Raw genomic sequence first — 7,226 nt, forward strand, 5'->3', positions numbered from 1 at the left:
CCCCACCTTTCCCTAATTCACAGAAATGGAGGATATCTGACTTTCCTCTCAAAGCAAGCTGAAAATGTTTAAATAAAGAATTTAAAAATGATCTTCATAAAAATAATATTGTCTTTTCTAATATAAAGTCTACAGATGACACACCCAAATATGTATAGCATAGAAAAACTCAACCGATGACGACAGTTCTGTATGCTACAGGCTACAACATGGTCACAAATGGCAGATTGCTGTAGCCACCGAGCCATCATCAGTCAGACTCACTGGCCACAAGTCCCCTTTTCAACATAGGACTAGTAGTTCTTCCTCTGTGAGTGACGACGCACGAGGAAGTCGTTTGTGAATCACTTTCCTCTGACTTCCAAGTGAAAGAACACATGCACACAGATTTGTACTATTTGATTCTGATAGTCAACAGTGAACCTGACATTTCTTCCCAAATGCCAAAGAAAAAATTACTTGGGAAAAAAGAAGACTTTCTATGAATTAATCTATATTTCATGCAAAACATTTCATGTATACTGAATAACAATCTTTGATCAAGAATTTTAGTTAGGAGGCATCATACTAGCACAAAAATACCCACACTAGACTAGTAAAATTCTAAGGCTACTTTTAAATTCATAAAAATGCAATTGCACTCGTTAACTACAGTTTTAGTTTTTTGGGTACACCATGCTACACGGAATCAGGGAAATGCACATTGTTGGAGGGAGCCATTTTCCTAATTTGCTACTATTTAAAAATGGTTGAGATGCCACACGTTGGGGGCTAAAATCCTTTAAAGTGCTGTTGAGAATATCAGTTAAAATTTTGACCTGGTAAAATCAGCCTCTATTCCATATTACCATGTCCACAGTGCAGGTTTGGTGTCCACACTACATCTACTGCCCTCCTTCTCTCCCTACTCTGTTAGCAACAATGCACCAGCAGCGGTGGACACCAGGCTCCTCCTGAGGCCCAGGATGGCAGGTGGCTCGCACCTGGCAATCAAGGTCTGGGGCTTACTCAGTTCTGTGGCGGGAAGTTCAGGGCATCCTGTCTGGGTAATTTTCTGTTGTTTTTGTTTCTTCTTCCTCTTCAGTTTTGATACTGTTGTATTTAACTTAGTTATTAAAAACAGGAAAGAAAGGGAAGGTAGATGCATGCCCAGTAAATTTGGGGGGACTAGCAAAGGTGCTTACTGTCAATGACACCTGGGAACAGATCATTGGTTAGAATGGATGTGGCCACTGCAAGGGGGTGAAACTTGAGATATTTAATTCCCTAAACAAAGGAATCCACTCTCTTGGTTCCTCTTATGCTCTTGGGATGCACTCCCCTGCATTCGTCCAAGTGGCCTGCAACCATGTGGATCCCATATACAATGTACTAATGGATTGTAACTAGCCTGATGCTGAACTGGACCCAGCACCACTATGAAAAGAAAACTCTGGAGTTTGACTATGCTTCTAGCTTTACTGAAACACTTCTAAAACTGGACTAGGAGGAATGGGACCTTGGAAACTCAGGAATGTAATTTCATAGAAATAAAGCTTTCTCCCACAACTCATCCTCTCGTGGGGGCCTCTGGAAATGCCTATTCCAATGGTACCCCAAGGACTCCACTCCCACTGGCAACGAGGAGAGACCACCCACACTTTTCTCAATAACAGGTTCATTTTCACAGACGTGAACAACTACAATGGGTGTTGACACAGTTCCGCTCATATTTCTCTCTGGGTGCTAATTTGGAAATAGCACAAAGTAAATAATCTATACTAATAAAAGCCTAGGTGGCCCTTGCGCCCCCATCTCATCACAAGATGGCTGCCCCATGTTGTCACACGATGGTTGCCACAAGATGGCCACCACAAGATGGCTGCCACAAGATGGCCGCCCCCACATCATCACAAGATGGCCAGCAGAGGAGGGCAGTTGGGGGAGATTGGGCAGGCAGGGGAGCAGTTAGGCATCAATCAGGCCAGCAGGGGAGCGGTTAGGGGGTGATCAGGCTGGCAAGCAGGCAAGTGGTTAGGAGTCAGCAGTCCTGGTTTGTGAGAGGGATGTCTGACTATTGGCAGTTGGACATCCCCTAAGGGGTCCCAGATTGGAAAGGGTGCAGGCTGGGCTGAGGGACATCCCCTCCCCCCTAGTGCACGAATTTCATTCACCGGGCCTCTAGTCCTATATAATAACAGCCTAATATGTAAGTGTCTGACCATTTGACCGTTCGACCGTTCAACCAGTTGCTATGATGCTCACTGACCACCTGGGGTCAGATGCTCAAACTGGTAGGTTAGCTTGCTGCTGAGGTCCGACCGATCGGGACTGACCTGGAGCCCTCCCATAGTCTCTCCCAGGCCCCAATTGTGCACTGGTGGGGTCCCTCGGCCTGGCCTGCACCCTCTGACAATCCGGGGACCTTTGGGGGATGTTGGAGAGCTGGTTTTGCCTGAACCCCATAGGCCAGGCCGAGGGACCCCACCAATGCACGAATCTGTGCACTGGGCCTCTAGTAGTTTATAACAAGCATTGCATCTTCACCCTGCTTCCGCCCCACTGAGGATATGCTGGAGGGGAGATATGATCTGTCTGTTTCACTGGACATCTATACCTGTGCAAATATAGCTTATGCTTCTTCCCATTGAAGTCTGTTTCATGGTGTCCTTTTTTAATTTTTTTGCTATTTTAGAAGGGATGGTTTCTTTCTTTTTTCAGTTTTTTTTTTTATTTCAAGAAAAATGATTTTAAATATAATAATGTTATATGCAATAAACAATATCTCAAGAAAAACTATTTTAAATATGATAATGTCACATGTAATAAACACCAATTATTCAAAAAATGATCTTACATATGATAGTATTACATGCAATAAACATTAATATTTCAAGAATAAAAGGATTTTAAGTATAATAATATTACCAAAGCTGTAGCAATATAGTATGATATCACAAAAGTTGTAGGAAATATTAAAAACCTGCAAATAACAGGATTACTTCTATTATATTCTAGTATATATTTTTTCCCCTCTGGCTCTATTTTTGTTCATCAGTTTATGTTGTTCATTATATTCCACAAATGAGTGAGATCATATGATAATTGTCTTTCCCCAACTGGGTTATTTCGCTTAGCATGATGCTTTTGAAGTCTATTTTGTTGGATATGAGTATTGCTACTCCAGCTTTTTTTTTTTTCTTTTCCATTTGTATGGAAATTTTTTTTCCATCCTTCACTTTCATCCTGTGTATGTCTTTAGTTTTGAGGTGGGTCTCTTGTGGAGAGCATATAGTTGGGTCATGTTTTTGTATACATTCAGCTACCCTACACCTTTTGATTGGAGCATTTAATCCATTTACATTTAGGGTTATTATTGAGAGGTACTTATTTATAGCCATTTTAATTCTGTATGGCTAGGTTTCTCTCTCTGTTTCTTCTTCTCAGCAATACCTTACAGCATCCCTTTAGCATTTCTTGTAATGCTATCTTGGTGGTGATGAACTCCTTTAGCCTTCTGGGAAGCTCTTTATTTGACCTTCTATTTTGAATGATAGCCTTGCTGAATATAGGAATCTTGGTGTCAGATCCTTGCTTTCTATTACCTTGAGTAATTCATGCCATTCCCTTCTGGTCTGTAGAGTTTCTGATGAGAAATTAGGTGTCAGCCTTATGGGAACTCCTTTGTAGGTAACAGTTTTCTTTTCTCTTGCTGCCTTTAAGATTCTCTCTTTGTCTTTAATTTTTGGCATTTTAATTATGATGTGTCTAGGCATGGGCCTGTTGGGATCTTCTTGTTTGGGATTTTCTGTGCCTCCTGAACTTGTGTGACTTTTTCCTTTACCATAGTAGGGAAGTTTTCTACCATTATTTCTTCAAACACCTTCTCTATTCCTTTCTCCCTTTCTGCCACTTATGGCACACCTTCTATTCTAATATTGTTACATTTCACATTGTCTCACAGCTCCCTTAAGCTGTCCTCCTGTTTTTTAATTGATTTTTCTTTTTGGTTCTCTAATTGAGTGATATTTTCAACTCTGTCTTCTAATTCACTGTTGATTTTCAGCTTCCCTTAATCTGCTGTGTATTCCTTCCAATGTGTTCTTTATTTGTGTTATGTCATTCTTTATCTCAGACTGTTCTTTTTTTCATAGTTACTATATCTTTTTTCATACTTTAGAGCATTTTTAACATCACTACTCTGAACTCTGTTTCAGAGAAATTTCTTATCTTTGCTTCATTTACCTCTTCTTCTGGAGAATTCACTAGTTCTTTCATTTGAGGTTTGTTTCTTTGTTTCCTCATTTGGTTGTCTGTTTGGGTTTGTGACTATATTTTAGGTATATCCTCTATACTTCTCAATCTCTAGTGCAGGACAGTGTTAAAGGCTGTTTCTGACTAATTGGATCAGGCAAAGACTCAAATTCTCCAGAGACCACCTGTCTACAGACTAATAGGATTCTGAGTTGAATTGCCCCCCAGGCAATAGTACTCAGGTGTGGTGGGAGTTTTTATCAACAGGGTGGGGCAGTTGCTTCTGCCTGGAGGCTAATTGTTACTTTTAGTTTCTTAAGTGGTCTCAGGGCAAGGTGTTTTCCAGTAGGAAAGGCAAATGTCTATGTGGGAAAGATGTCCTCTGCTGTAAGGGAATGACTCAGCCCAGGAAACTTGTGGTGTCTGCCTTCTGAGCTCTATTCCCCAAGTCCCCAATCCTGGGTTCTACTCTCATAGCTCCAGTCCACTTCACCCTCCCTGTGCCAGAGCATAAGGTGGGTGGCTCCACAGGGAATTTTTGTGCATTGGCCTTTAAGAGGGTACCCAAACTTTCAGCTGCCACTTCCTGGCAGACAGCACCCCACTGCTTTTCACAGCTAGATGTTATGTGGCTATCCTCCTCAGTTTGTTGCTCTCTGCTGGGAAACCCAGCTTCGGGATTAGATCCCAGAATTCTCAGTGCCACCCACCTCCCCACCCCAGCTGAGATATCTCTCTGGGTCTCCGGGACTTCAGTTGCTGTCTCTGGGTACCCAGCTAGCTTTTTCGCACCTCTGCCCCTCCTACCAGTCTCTATACCATCTCCACCTTCCATCCTTGGGTATCAGGTTTCTCTCCTGTGAGTTTTCCATTGATTATTCAGGAAGCCTTTCTGTATTTCAGTTGTAATTCCAGCTTGTTCCTGGGAGCATGTCTGAGCTACCATTTTTAATCTCCTTGTTTCATGGTGTTCTATTCATGCTTTTGCTTCTGCTTCAGGCTTGTTGAAATGTATTATGACTCTTCTAAAGCTTTTAAACAACTGAAATGTTACCTGGTCATCATAGATGCTGAAAAGTGCTTCAAATCTTTCTTGTTCTTGCACCTCAAACACTGCTTCATGGATCCTGCAAGCAAAAAGTGAGGTAGGCAGATTACTTAAATCCATCATTTCTTACAAATCATCTTCATTTTTACCTCAAATCATCCCTTTTACTCTTTTTGGTCACTGCTACAGCGATCTGACTGGCTATTTTTCCAAGATTTCATAGTGTCCCTCAGCATTATCCCATAAAAGCAGGTCTTTTCCATTTTTAAAGTTCTAAGATGCTTACCAGGCATCTCCTGCATGCTTGGCCACTGCAGGAAGGCAGACAAGCAGGGAAGAGGCCAGTGCAGCCCTAAGGGGAAGAGTTGGTGCTGGGCAGCCTTGCCACCACTCCCCCAGACTGTTCCAGTTTTTAGTGACTCAGGCTATAGGGAATTTACCATTTCCCTCAAAGCCATTTTCCTAGTAAAGACTATCTAGCCCGATAGGAAAATTTGTCAATTGTCCCTTGCTTTAATTTTCTAATTTATCTCATTTGATTTAGATTATTTAATTGCTTGTCTTTAGTGTGTTTAGACTCTTCATTGTTTTCTATGTGTACTTTTTCTTCCCTTCCCTTCCCTCCCTCCCTACCCTCCCTCTCCTTCCCTCCTCTTCTCTTCCCTCCCCTCCCCTCCCCTCCCCTTCCCTCCCTTTCCCTTCCCTTCATTGAAGCTTCCTCTGTTTAGTTTTTGCCAGGAAGAAAGCAAGCAAATTTTTGCTTGTAGATATGTGAGCAGTGATCATTGAATTCATTCAACAAATTAACAATAACAACATGAATGGATCTATGTAAGGTGTTGAGCTGCATGCTTTGTATACATTACCTCTTTTATTAAGCACCTACTATTTTCCAGTTATCAGGAATGCAAAGTTAAATATGATCCTGCAGTTGTCAAAGAGCTTATGAGACAAGCATTCAAATAGACAATGTCAACATAGCTTACTGAGTGCATGGAGCTATCTTCAGAGTATTGTTGGAGCATGGAGGATAAGGGTCCACTCCAGCAGTGGAGAGGAAGGCTCAAGGGCAGAGGTCAGGTGGAGTGGTTGGATGATATCCTAGATGAGATAAACTCTAGGCCAGGGGTCCTCAAACTTTTTAAACAGGGGGCCAGTTCACTGTCCCTCAGACAGTTGGAGGGCCGAACTATAGTTAAAAAAAAAAAAACTATGAACAAATTCCTATGCATACTGCTAAGTCGGCTGCTAAGCAGGACAGGCAGCAGTGGCAAAAACACCCGGCGGGCCAGATAAATGTCCTCGGCGGGCCGCATGTGGCCCGCAGGCCGTAGTTTGAGGACCCCTGCTCTAGGCCAAGACCTGAAGGAGATATAAACGGGGTTGCAGTTGGAGAGGATGGTTGCTCAAGAAATTCTATAAAGTTCAGTGTTATTAAGTTGAAAAGTGTTGGCAAATAAGATAGGCCAAGGTCAGATTGTGGAAAGTTCTATTGTGGTGGGAAACTTGGGTTTTGTAATGGGTCTTAGGCAGAGGATTGACATGGTTGCTTTGTAGAAAACATACAGGAGTAGTGGCAGAGTGATTGTAACTGTGGCACTTCTCCAGATGAGAGACAATGTGTTGAGATTCCCGAGTCAGGTTAGCTCTTCTTGTTTGGAATATCTTTAAGGCCATCTGTCTCCCTTGATTCTAAATAATTATCTAATTCCTTACCAAGTATATTCCTGAATATCTGAATGGATGTAGATATGTGAGCAGTGATCATTGAATTCATTCAACAAATTAACAATAATAGTGGGGAACACAAGTTTACCACAGCCTGTGGGGTTATGTCAAATGATAGTTATTTACTGACAAATACCTAACAATTTCTGAGAGAGACTAACCTTCTCTTAATAGTATATGTGGGGAGTGATGGGAAAGAGACAAGAATCACCAATGA

The 7,226-nt window shown here is 41.9% G+C and overlaps 1 pseudogene; it reads right to left on the reverse strand.

The window, feature by feature from the left end:
* Positions 1-1,521: 1,521 nt before the first annotated feature.
* LOC103295643 (calcipressin-3-like) lies at positions 1,522-5,517 on the reverse strand (annotated as a pseudogene).
* Positions 5,518-7,226: the final 1,709 nt, after the last annotated feature.

The sequence above is a fragment of the Eptesicus fuscus genome, chromosome 8 (genome assembly GCF_027574615.1).
Source record: "Eptesicus fuscus isolate TK198812 chromosome 8, DD_ASM_mEF_20220401, whole genome shotgun sequence".
Lineage (NCBI taxonomy): Eukaryota > Metazoa > Chordata > Mammalia > Chiroptera > Vespertilionidae > Eptesicus > Eptesicus fuscus.